The 13,707-nt window shown below is 42.1% G+C and overlaps 1 protein-coding gene across 1 annotated transcript in view; it reads right to left on the reverse strand.

Moving 5' to 3' along the window:
• Positions 1 to 13,707, reverse strand: part of LOC131281261 (tyrosine-protein kinase Abl) — a 29,264-nt gene that overhangs the window by 9,525 nt on the left and 6,032 nt on the right. The window lies entirely within an intron of this gene.

Here is a 13,707-nt window from a genome sequence, read left to right on the forward strand (position 1 = left end):
GGCGGCGGCGGCGGACGTCTTGACGACCACTTTCCCTCCCTTGGCTGAGTGGCCGCTGGTGGTGAGATGTTATTTATGGTAACCATCATTATTCACCAGCAAATACATCATTATAGAAGAATGCTGCTTTTCCCATAACGTGTCCGCCTGCCTGGTTCGGTCCGTCCGTGCAGCCGAGCTTTGCCCCATTTCTGTGGCCACTCTACTATTGGCGCTCGTCGGGTGGAACGTTGCAATATCGCTGGTTGCATCCGGCGTGAAGTTCAGTGGCATTGTTTTGCATATATTATTTAGGAGGAATTTATTTCGCCCCACCCCAACGGACTGGTTGAGTACAATTAAAGTAAACAATCAGTTCTTCTACTGTAATTAAGCTCGTTTTACTATTAGTATCCATTAGTAAAAGATTTAAATATGTTAGACACACGGTTTCATCGTGACATACAGGGTTTTTCAGACGATATCATAACAGTAGCAGTATTTATTCTAACTGCAGCACATGATATTCCAATAGTACTAGTTGATTTTATAACGCAATCATGTTTATTACAACTTTGTCAGTTGAAATCAGAACCGTAGCAGTTGATATTATAATTGTTGTACAGCAGCGAAGTACCCAACTAGCGAGTGTAAACGTATATCACCGAATGACAGCCCAAGGTTGATCTACATAGCAAGTGGCTCTTCGATTTCATTGGAATGAAATAGCTTCCAAAAAAAATGTAAAATAAATGACATGCAGTTAACATGAAGCTTAATCAGCAATGCTTGTTTAAGAATTCCCTTCGTTTTCTAATGAAATCAAAGCGATTCATACGAGATGAGCCCACCTTACCGGGTGGGTCAACATACCTGTTGAAATACCTTGGAGTCTGATTTTGTGTGATATATGTTTATATTTGCTAGTTACGTACATCGCTCGATCTGCCATACTAACTTTATAAAATACTACGGTTATAATTTCTAATGACAACGTTACGATAAACATGATTGCGTTATAAAATCAACTGGCACTGTTGGAATATCATGTGTTGCAGCTAGAATAAATACTGCTACTGTTATGATATCATCTGAAAAATCCTGTAAATCCAGAGCAGGAAACAAAGCGATACAAAAATGTTACGAATGGAAAAAAGGCTGGAATTTCGCCAAACCACCCGGTGATACACATGACTTCGTCGAATTTTCTCTAGGGTTGCAAATCGGCTGCCGGATTCTGAATCAACTCCGAGGTGACTCAACGCTCCCTCCCGCTAACTATCCATCGGTCTATTATTAGATATCGCATGTCTTGGCCACCCAACGCAACATGAATAAACTACCAGCGATAAGTGGGTAACCCTTCCCGGGCATCCAACACTACCCCGAGTGGAAGTCTTGTTAGCCCGTCGATCGATATTACTTCAACCGAGGGAGGCCAACCCGGACGAGGGGGATGATGCACGATTGTCAAACATGCTGTTCTGACCTTGACATCACCCAAATGGCGCACGCCATGCACCTTTTATGTCGCCTGTTGTGTTGTCCGCAGTTTGGATGCTGGCCAAGCTGCATTATGTCGTGGCTTATGTGTTGGACACGGGCAGAGAGAGGAAGTGCGCAACAAAATCACCCACAACACAATAGAGATTGTTTGTTCATACGTGAAACATAAATTGCTGCCACGTGCGATTGCCTTGGGGGGTTTCGGTTCTACCGGAATCAGCTGTCGGGTGAAGCGAAAGAATCTTTACCGAGCGCCATGCTCCAATAATTTCCTGTCGATAAATCTCGCCCATAAATACCACGCGGTTTCCCCAACAGCGGAAGGAAGAACATATGGGAATTGTTGTCTAATAAAAAGCATGTTTATTTTTTTTGTGTGATTAATAATGGTGCTATTGTATCGATTTGGTAAACAGTTGCATTAAACATATACGATTTGAAACTCCCGATTTCGTTTAATCTACTTTGACTGACAATAAAAGATGAATTTTCCATCGGCGCAAAAGGGAAACGAACTATTTATTTTTCCATTGAGTTGGCCATACAAAAAAAGGGCATTTGTCCTTCAATTCGAAACCCTCCAACACTATGAGTCATTCAGTTCGCAGTTAATGGTTTGTGAAAAATTAAAAATGTATCATTACCGTAATTGAAGGCGAAAACAATGGACGAATGCGTCCCACCGACGGGTTTGATACAATACAGAAAACCATAAACAAAAAAAAACCGGCCCCCATCTAGACAACAACCATAACGAAGTGAAGCGCTATGTGAAGAAATCTATCATTTTTTCACTTTCGTGTGCATAGTGAAGTGTCGTCTTACACGGACCTCCTCCTCTCCACAACGTAACGAGCGTTTTACCCTGGGTTTCATCTGCTTCTTGCCCGCTGCATTTGTACCGACCGCGCGCGGTTTAGGTCAATGCGCATCACGCGACAACCTGGAGGGAAGAAAAAGGCGAGCAGGCGTTCGCCCGCCCCTCGGGAGGAAGAAATGGGCGGAAGTAAAAGAAGAAATCAAATAAAGCATCTCACAACTACAAGACAAGCTGGACGGCTTAAGGCAATCGCTCTACCTCTAGCGAGCTCCAAAGGAAGCCAGCTCGCCAACGAGGGTGGGGGTCTCTCTCGTTGTGGCCAGAGTGTAAATATAAACAGCACCACGCCGGCGGTGGAGGAGTCCAAACGCTACCGGGCGCTACCCCCATTGGGGAGGCCGAGTAGTGTACAACGTCACAACAATAAAGTACACAAACAAATCGGTGGGAACCACTTTATAAACAGAGACCGGAGAGCCGCGGCGGTGTGTCATCATGTGTGTGCTTTGGGAGAGGAGAGACGTCAGACCAGAGGGTGAAGAAACCGGACACCGTGGCCGCCGCGCTGTAACACCACAATTCGTCACAGTAAGCTGGATGGTAGAGATGAATGTGAGGTTGCAGAAAGCAAAATGGAACAACGTCACGAGAGGGTTTACGAGCAGTCGGTTTGTTTTCAAACTCGATCGATCATCACATCCAGATTGGACGATGGGGTCCGGAAAGATACGGCCGGCACACCGGAAGAGATGATGAAGATGCTGCCCTTGGACTTTGATGGAGGATTATTTTACCAGCAATTGGAGGTTACACTGCTGGTAATGTCTGAGGCAAACAAATTTTAGCATCAAATTGGTACGGGAGTCACGTTACAACAAACTAAAACTTTCCCGATCGAAAACGTGTTGCAACATGTTTTCCGTCTATTTGCATTTTGTTCGAGCAGAAAAGTACGTTTGTACGGTAAAGGTCCATTCGGCATGAGTCAACAGACTGTTTAAATATTCGCAAAGAACCGATAAATAATTGGCAAAAAATAGCTTTGGATAGCTCATAACGAAGTTTGGTACTAGCATACTTTATAATCTTTCGGGCTGGAAATACAATTAAATACTATCAACGTCTAATCGAAAACCTCCCAGCACGAAAGTTAAATAAATGTTGCCAATTAATTTTTACCCCAAAGCCCTTTTGAACACCAAGTTTTTGCTGTAGGTTAGGCCTTAGTTAGGGGGTTAGAGATTTTCTAATTTAGTACTACGATTAAAATAAGGTTTTCGTTTCGGAATGCACAACTGTTTAGCACTGATATTATAAAATTGCAATATACACGCATGCATATTCGTTAAAGCTTAATACATTGAAAAGACAAATAAAACGTGTCTCTTGTTATTGGTTTGTTTCTAGAAACACTTCCAGCAGGCAAAAAAAAAGTTGCAAATTTTAGTGATTAGGTGGAAACAACTGACCAAATATGGCAAACATGTCTGTGTGTCATGGACACAAAAGAAAGGATGCAATGAAAAAAAAAAAATAAATGAGAACCTAAGAAGCAAAATTTGCTGCTCATAACTGTTAATCGAAAGTAATTCAATCAAACGCTATCAAACATATCCGCTATATTTCCCTTAAAAATGGTCTTTCTGTGGTATAGTCGTAAACCAACCAACTATTTTTTAAGGGCAACCTAATGGTTGCATGATCTGTTACTAAAAATTTAAACGTCATAACCGAGCAACAGACGATCGTGAACAAGCCACGAAGGATCTGAACAACATGCAAAATTCAATCATTTTATCGATTTTGTCTAAAATTTCGTCAAATTTTCAGTAAGACAAACCAAGCACAAAGCAATTTTTTAGAAACCATAAAAATAATGCAACATTACAGTAAAATTTACTTCATTCATTTTATTTGTTTATTTTTTCCAATCACCAATGGTTGTAAGTCATTACAAATACAGAAATTAAGAACGGATCCCATTTTTTTAAGGGCCCTAAGTATTTACTTTTATGTAAAACACATGATTAATTCCCTTTTGAGACATCAATGTAGCAAGTCTTCAAATGTAGAACTATTGCGCCACCATCTATCATCGGCAAATCGTTGCGACCAAATCGTGTGAATGGATGGGCACCGATTCCCACATTAAAACCACTTCCACTCGCTAAATTGCTCCCCAGCAACGACCGCGGACCCGCGAGCATATGTATCTGTCGTGGGTAACAACGAAAAAGCGATGAAATTTCAATCATCGCAAACTATCAACCGGGTCCCACAACGACCCACCGACATGCGAGGCCACACGTCCCTACAATCTCGGCCTACAAACGAGGGAACTGAGATATGATATTTTTACAACGAAATGAAGATTAAAGAAAAATAAAACAGAATGAATCCATTCGACGTGACGTAACTTCGACGAAATCAAACTACCTCGGGGTTTCACGAACTCGCCACCGAGGGTGCCGCCGGGGTAGGGGATTCACACACTGTGTGTGATGTTCCGTGCCCTATGGGAGTGATCCGCGATGTGACCGCAGCACGCAATCGGAAATTCACTCGCGCGATCACCGAAGGGGCAAGGCAGCGTTAGACATTTTCTTTTTCTACAAAAGCATGGTGTAGGCTTACACTGTCGTATCAGTAGAAGCAGCGCGGCGAGTAGTACGAAACCACAATTCAATTGGCACATTTGCACATAATGTCTCGAATTCGTACCCAACCCCCGAGAAGGAAGAAGCTGACCAAGAAGGCGAACGACTGGCGGTGGATACCGCGTCCACGTCCCCGGTGTTGTCATTGAAGTGGCACGGGGAGACATCCAGAGGTTATCTCGCGCCGAACCTAGATGTGCTCGCTGATGTTTTAATTGAACCAGAACTGGTTTTCGACTGGCTGCTGTTACGGCTCGATCTCTTCTGGTACACCTTCGCGGTCGGTGGGAACCTCGGGCTGTTGATTAAGGCTACTCGTCTCTTGTTTGCCCGAATAAAAAACGATGGAATTCCGATTTCTGTGAAATCGTGCGATGAGTCAAAAAAGTTCGCGAAAACCAAACGATCTGAATCTAACGCCAAGGTTGAGCCGCAAGGTTCAATCGCGAACCCGAGCAAACAAGCAACCAACAGCAACACTTGTAACATCTCAGATGAGCGGCATTCGCACGGAATACTGGAATAGCCAACACTACTCCCATAAAAGATAGAACCACTACACCGAATACGGTTCTACAGTGAGATTGTTAATGGCGTAAGGTGCTTCGTAGGGAAAACCCCCAACGAGGGTTCGCTTATATAGAGAGTTTTATTTCCGAAATTCCTTCGCCACGACGTCTTCTTCGGGAGAAACTTTGTCACTCAGCTCGAAGCACGGTGGTTAACCCTTGAGGATTACAACCCTGGTCGTATTTTTGTTTTGAAATTTTAATTTTAGACATTCAGCAGAAGTATTTATGAAAAAAAGTAATCAAAATTATATCAGTGACATAACAGAAACTTAAAAAATAATTAAAACAATCATCGAGAATAACGCTAAGCAAAAGTAAGCTTATTAAGTAATTGCTTGGTTTTAGTTATGTAGGTGAATAAATAACACTTATTTGTTTAAAGTATGTGTAATTCAAAGTAACAACATCGTCAGCTGAACAACAACAACATGTTTGTTAATAGTTACTCATTTTGTTGAGCAAAAATAACTTTTTTAAACAAAACAACTCTGATATATTGCAATGCTCATATATGAGGAAAAGGCAGTTAGAGCAGATTGAGTTTTAGCAAACAAAAAAAAAGTTAGAGCAGATTGGGTTTTAGCAAACAAAAAAAAAGTTAGAGCAGATTTGGTTTTAGCAAACAAAAAAAAGTTAGAGCAGATTGGTTTTTGCAATACGGCAAAATCCGCCATAACCAAATTTATGAAGAAATAAATAACGAATTTGCATTTATCAGCCTTACTCGTTGGAAGTGCAATGACGTGTTATTGCACTTACAGTCGTAATTCTATTTCGGTGAAAATGATAAACTGAAGTTCTATTGCAATTGCAAAAATGTTGTTTACTAATACATTCTACATTCAATGATCTTTATTCACTCTTCTTATCGATCGAGTCTGATTTTGATAAAGATTTCAGCTAGAGTGATCTTGTTTATGTAAAATCATTTGAACGCAGCTTCCCTTCAAGGGATACCCTTTATTTCCAGTGAATAATCTTCGAACCAATGGCTTGCGTTTGCCCCGTTTCGTTTATACGGTAATATACTCAACTACTGCCCACACCGGATTCAGCCGGGTGTAGACACATTACGTAGCTTCCAACGAGGCGGATTATGATATCGTGCTGGAAATCGGTGTAGCCCGGAGCTATCGATACGGACACCGGCCGCTTGGCACCGTGATTTCCGTTAGAGTATTTTACACTGTTTATTTGAATTTCCTTTCGTAACTCCCATTACGGGCGTGCTCCGCCAAAGCCAGCCCCGGACACCGTCCGAGGAGGGGTCAAAGTCAGCCAGCTCGGAGAGGGAGAGAGGCCTGTGTGGTGCCAGCCGCAAGCCGGTCAATTATAACACTTGCTTGCTTCCTTTCCTACTCGCCTCCATTTTCTCCCCCTTGCGTCCCAAGCGCCGGTGGCTGGAATGGACACGATACATATGCCCTCCGCTTTCCACAGATCCATCTCATTCGTTCGTTTCGGAACACAAACACACACACACACACACACAGGCTCGAACGAACCCGGGAAGCCCTCATCATTTTCAACACGGGAATTTCGTGTCCGGCGGCCCGGCGCTGTAACCAAAACGTGCCCGCCTCGATCTTCGCGGGGCCACCAAAATCATCCACTTCCACTCGCCGGGTGTGTGTGTGTGTGCCCGGGCCGAAAAAGGAAATTGAAACACAGGAAACGTATAAACAGATTGAAACGGCAGGCCGTAACGAGAGTGTTGCCGGCATTGGCCGGAGGAACGACGGGGGAAGAAAAAAGCAACACCCGGCACCCTCGGAAGCGCACTTCGGAGGCCCATTTGTGGCTTGTAGGGGTGCCTGTATGTATGTGTATTTGTCAGTGTGTTTATGTACCGCCAGGGGAAACAACCATCAATCTTTGCTGCTTCTCGAAGGCCCGGCCCGACCCGGACCGGCTTCTGGAAATCGGGGCCTCCCGAAAGAAACGGCGGCGAATGTTAGATTGTTGGTGATGGTGGTGGTGTTCCCGCCCCTACTTCCCTCTCCTCTGGACCAATGCAGTCTTACGGGTATTACAATCAAACCATCATCGTGTCACCAATCAAAACATCCGCGAGTGCCGCCGAGAAGCGAAACGAGCGCAGAACGATAAATCACCGGCAGAGCGTCGTTTGAGGGGGGAGCAATATTTGGATCACCGTAAAACCGTACCCACCAAGATGGCGCAAGAATGCGCTGCGTGGGAAGACGCTAATAAAACCGCTGGCTCCCCAATAATGCTCCGGGAATCGGTGCATTCCGGTGCACCCGACCGGAACACGGTGGGTTCGCTCTCCGTTCGCCCTGCCCCTCCCCCTTAATTGTATTCTTCCGATCAACATGTCAGTAAAAAAACAACAATGTGTAAGAAGGTAATAGCTACCGGAACAGAATCGTCAGTTCAGTTGAACATATTGATGTAGATGGGTTTATAAATACCTACCTCACATGATCTTATCATTACACTAGTGATGAGCAAAAATAACTCTTTTAAAAGATTTGAAACAGAGTGAACAATCTTCACGATGATTCGAATCTTTAATTCACTCTTTTATGATTTAAAACGTGTAAAATGAGTTATTAGTTGTCACAGAGATTTGAAGCCTTAATAGGGATTCCAAATCCCGAAGCCAAATCCCGAAAGAGTGAATGAGTGAGTAAAAGAGTTGCTAGATAGAGATTTCAATCACAAGAGTGAGTAAAACAGTTACAGAGAGAGAGAGTCGAATCCCAAACCGGGATTGCTACCGCTGCGCCACCGCGCTCTGTGGCGACTAGTGACACTTTTACTCACTCTTGGGATTCGTCTCAGAGATTTGAAGCCTTGACAGGGATTCAAATCCCAAACGAGTGAATGAGTGAGCCGAAGAGTTGCTAGTCGTCATAGAGATTCGAATCCTGAGTAGCGATCCTCAAAAGTGAGTAAAAGAGTTATTAGTTGCCATAGAGAGTCGAATCCCAAACTGTATGCGTATTCATATACAGTTCGTATGTAAATTCGCAGTTTGGGATTAAAATCCCTTTTTGAGATCCGTATCGCAGTTTGAGATTCGACTCTCTGTAGCAACTAGCAACTCTTGGGATTCGAATATCCATGACGAATAGGAACTATTTTACTCACTCATACACTATTTTGGGATTCGAATCCCTGTTAAGTATTCAAATAAAAAAGAAATTACAATAACTATCCGTTAGAATTTAAATTAATCATTCAACAGTAAGATTAAACTCGATCACTCATTCCTACTCAGTTCGCCCATCACTACATTAAACCTTATCACACTTCAACAGAGGTATCATCAACAATTATCATTCCTTACCGAAGGGTGATGTTAATATTTGCAAAAAGTCAAAAGCATGCGTTACGAAACCTGTTAAAAACTGGGGGTGCCTCTACCCCACAATACAACCCGATTATCGTCCGCAGATAACCATAACTGCTGCAGTACCGCCATTCATCGGACAGCGAATTACATCCGCTTAGAGACGCTTGACGTACGCACCGAAGTAAGAAAATGGACCAATGTTTCCCGAGGTAGAACATTTATGCACAGTAAATTGGCCGTGTAATGAATCGACGATGTATTGCCGTTCTACGCCATACGCGTTCCGCAAACCGTTTCCTTTGCATACGTCTCTTGCTGGGCGCGCTTAAAAAACGCTCAACGAACTTTGATAGAGGCACGCAGAAACATGAACATTGTTTTGCTGGCGAACGACAAATCACCTGCAAACAAGTGGAGGTAATTTGTAACGCTCCGTTGTTTCCTTCCTAGAACGCCGAAAAGAACCCTGGCCTGCGGCACGATGAAGAACCTGATATTACTCATTCGATATTGCACACAGCAGCAACACACACGGACGGGATGAGGTTACTTCTGAATGAAGTGAAAGTGACCATCTGCAATGAAACACCATCAGCGCTGCATGGGGCCACGACAAAGTATGCTCCATCTCCATCCCCCCTACCGGTGCCACATATGATGGCGTACAGCCGGTTAAAAATAGGCCCCGCGGTCACACACATTTCACCAACCGCGGTGACGAACAGAAGAGTTTTGCAAATGGACCAGGGCACGATTTGCGCCGGGAGCACATGGCATCCCAACGTCTTCGGGGTTGGGCCACGGTCGGTTTTGTTGTAGAAGAAAGGTCAAGGGAAATATATCGAACGGATGAATGCTAACCTATGCCGCAAGAAAAAGGGCGAAGAAAGGGGCAAGTGTGTTAGAAATTTAGGAAAATTTATTTATTTAACTACTTTATTCGGTCCAAGGGACATTTAAATGTAGTGGAAAATGTTGAAAATTAATAAATGAAAATGATGTTAAATTGATCGAAAGAATCTTGAGTAACGTCGGTAAAAAATGGACCGAAAAAGGTGCAATTTTGTTGCAAGTTTGGATAAGTTTCTTTCAAGAGACGTTTAAGCCTAATTGAAAAACAAATAAAATTTGAGCCAAGCAATCTTCGTACAATAATAAACAAATTTAGTTTTTTGTGACAAAATTGTGTATTCAAATGACACCGTATTGGAATTCAATATCGTGTTGCGCAAATAACCCAAAAAGCATAATCAAAAACCTCAAACACAGCACTAAAGTCATATGCAAAGCATTGTACAAAATGCAAGCTCAAAACAAATAGTGCAAAATATGAAGCCAACCATTTTACCAGAAATATTTCATTTTATTTTATTTATTAAGGTATGACGGACGTTGCCGTATTGTTAGAGCCAACATGCTCTAACTAACTTTTTTGTTCTTAGGGCATTTCCTCCCTATCTTTAGGCCTTATCCCGGGCTTTCTCGGTTCTTTACCAGAAATAGATGCAGAAGAAAATTACCTCAAAGTAACTTAAAAACAAATTCCAGAACAAAAGAGTGCAAAAATGATATCAAATATCTGGGGAAGAACTTCGAGAAACAGATGAAGTTCAAAAGTCAAATTACCAAAACCATAAATACGGAAGATTAACTAACAAACATACTTTATCCCTTTATAAGCAGGAACTCGAAAACAAATCATAAAAACAAAATACTGCTTTACAAAACATGCTTTGCAAACAGTTTGGAATAATTGTGCACGAACGTTCATTAAGAAACTGCAAACAAAACCGAACAAGATTCCCATAATTATTCTTTATCTTCTACCACCATGGTACAGCACACGGTGACATCCTAGAAAATCTGAACAACAACTATTATTACAACAAGTGTGAAATGAGAAGCATCAACTTTATAAATCAATTTATCCTGCATAGGAGATAGGTTAATAAGTTTAGCTAGGTTAAGTTTTAGGTTTAAGAAATGTAATTTAATTTGTTTTTTTTTGCTGAGGGTTTTTTTCTAAATTTTTCCTACGATACGGATTCTAATGCTCTTCAAATATTCACAATGCCAACGCCAAAAGGTATTAAAAAATAATAATGAGCAAAACAAACTGTGAACCCGTTACAACTATATTATGAATGATGTAAAATGTAAATCAACAAAGTATTAATACTGAATAAATCATATACGACTACTACTAAACTGGACTGTTGTCTGGGTTTTTTTTCTGTTTTTTTTCTGGTTCTTTTTCGTTTGGTTTTCCGTAGGAATATCCGTAGGATATTCGTAATTCGGCTGACCTGAAATAAGCGAGGGCAGAAGGAGCGCTGCCAGTGACAAAAGGCGCAAATCAGCCGCCAAGAAGCTCCGTACCCGGTTCATACATACCCACCCCCGGATTCCCACACACCATCCCAGCAATAGAAAAACCGACGCACCTCATCACACCACATACTGCAATAGTCAATCAACACACACCAACCCCGCACACGAGTTATAATAACCGAGAAAGCCCGGGATAAGGCCTAACCGTAGGGAGGAAATGCCCTAAGAACAAAAAAGTCTGTTAGAGCATGTTGGCTCTAACAATACGGCAGCGTCCGTCATACCCCAATAAATAATAATAATAATAATAATACTACTAAACTGGACATAAAAAACATTTTGGGAACATGAAATTGGTGTTGCGTTAAAAAAAAAACAAAAAAAAACTTTTCCATATGTCAAACGAAATAAAATCATCTAATTAATACTTGTCTTTTGGGGGTGCGGCGCTCAAATGTTCTCAAATGCCATTTCGCCCGACAGTTGCATGACAAATGCACATGCAGTGTCATTTTTGGCACCCATCTTACGGCCGTCATCATATCTCGAGGTTCCTCGCATCTTTTGCTGCGGCCGGAAAAGCAGACACGCCGAGGAGCTTTCACTGCCCTTGAACACATTCGCCAACGGTTCTCTTTTCTGCGCACCATCGGAAACACCATCGGATGGCGAATGTTTATCCCTGTTGTTAAGTTTTTTTTCCACTTCTCCAATCCTTTTCAGGGGGACCGTTTTTGGCGTCCTTTCATTCTCTCCTGTAGCACTTTCTTGCTGCTACAAAACACGCTCTCCCGCTCTCACCTTTGGCCGATTCATTATGTGCATCCAGGACTACCATATAAGGATAAACTCTGGCTAGGCGAAGAACGCGATTGACTCGCTCGCTGCTTATGCTTTTGCGGAGGGCAGAAAAGTGTGGATTTTTCATCCTGTTTTCTTACTCACTTCCCTCTGCCATACATCGGACAGCTGTTGTCTTCCCGGGCCGTCCGGCATGGAAGATGCAACGGGAGGCACATTTTTTTTTTGTGTGTGCCTTCTCTGAGCACCAAAGAAAAGGGAGTAAAAATCAATATTTAACCAGCAAGGGAAAAATATGAATGGAACGACGAGAGCTGGGTATGGAAATGCCTACATAAATGACCCTTTGGTAAAGTGGGCAACATACTGGAAGTATGCTGCGTAGAACAAAAACGGGGGGAATTGTAATTCGCTTTTTATGGCAATATGGCATGGAAAAGTCAACTCACCTTCAACAACATTATGCGATAGATACGAACATGTGCACTATCGGACCATTTCAACAAACAAACAAACTTAAAATGTTGTAAAGCTTATTACCGGTACATAACATTATGACATTGGTAAACATATTTGCATTACCCCCGACAAACGGGGGTGACACTACACGGCAGGAACTTGAAAGGATTCCCAGGCAATAATCAATATACAACCAGCAGTACGTGCCGTTATTGATTCGTTTACACAACTCACGTTACACTTTGCAACTAATCCACATTAGAACGGCTTACGAAACCGCGACTGCAACGCGACTGATTTGCAAGCAATGTCGAAGCAAGAAAACCGCTTAAACAATTTTTTTGTTAGGAGGGTCTTCTGGCGAAACATTCAAGGTGTTTCTATTCCTTAAACGAAACCAATTGCAATCATGTGTAAAACAATTATCATGACAATAATTATCATAAGCTTCATTAATGCATTATTTTTACTTAAGTCTAAAGGATCGGAATATTGCTTCGGAAAACTTTAAACAAATCCAATGCAAATTGACCATTTATCTCTAACTCACTCATTGATACAACTGCAGAAGTTATGACAAAAGTAAACCTTACGCGTAGTTATTAACCGAAGGCAATTTGTGTTCTTTGCCGATTTGTATTTCAAATTTCCGATCTTTTTAGATTTCCGGTATCGATTTAGATTTCCGGTATCGAGAAATATGATGACTAATTAAGCATTCTGAGTCCAACCGGTATCAATTTTAGAAAATAAATTATTAAACTCCATAATGGTTTCAAAGTTGAGTGCTGCAATAACAAAAGAAGATTTCTATAATAAATCTTTTTAAAAATCCATTGTTCACATTCCATAAACACGACTTGATGTGGATTTTTTATGATACAATCCAAGAACTTTCTTTGTTCCAAATTGAAAATTTAAAAAATTTCAACTTCCGCGTGTGATAAAAGTAAACATAAATTTCCATCAATATTAAAAAGAGCAAGAACGTCCAGCAGATGGTAAGTGAACTCCGAGAGAAAAGCACTAGGGTTCACCGGACGGGAAACAATTTCCATTGTTTTTCCCCACATCAGGACATCAGCAAACGCGTACGTGTAAATCTCCGTTCCCTGCTGTGCGAGGCGCATTCCACGAACACATCCTAACGACCACATCCACAACGCTCCATCGGGGGAGAAGGCACATGCCGCTGGCCAAGCAACGGGAAGGCCGGGTTCGGGCCGGGCCGGGTCGCGTCTAGTACAGCGAGGCCAAGAG

Source organism: Anopheles ziemanni, chromosome 2 (genome assembly GCF_943734765.1).
Source record: "Anopheles ziemanni chromosome 2, idAnoZiCoDA_A2_x.2, whole genome shotgun sequence".
NCBI lineage: Eukaryota > Metazoa > Arthropoda > Insecta > Diptera > Culicidae > Anopheles > Anopheles ziemanni.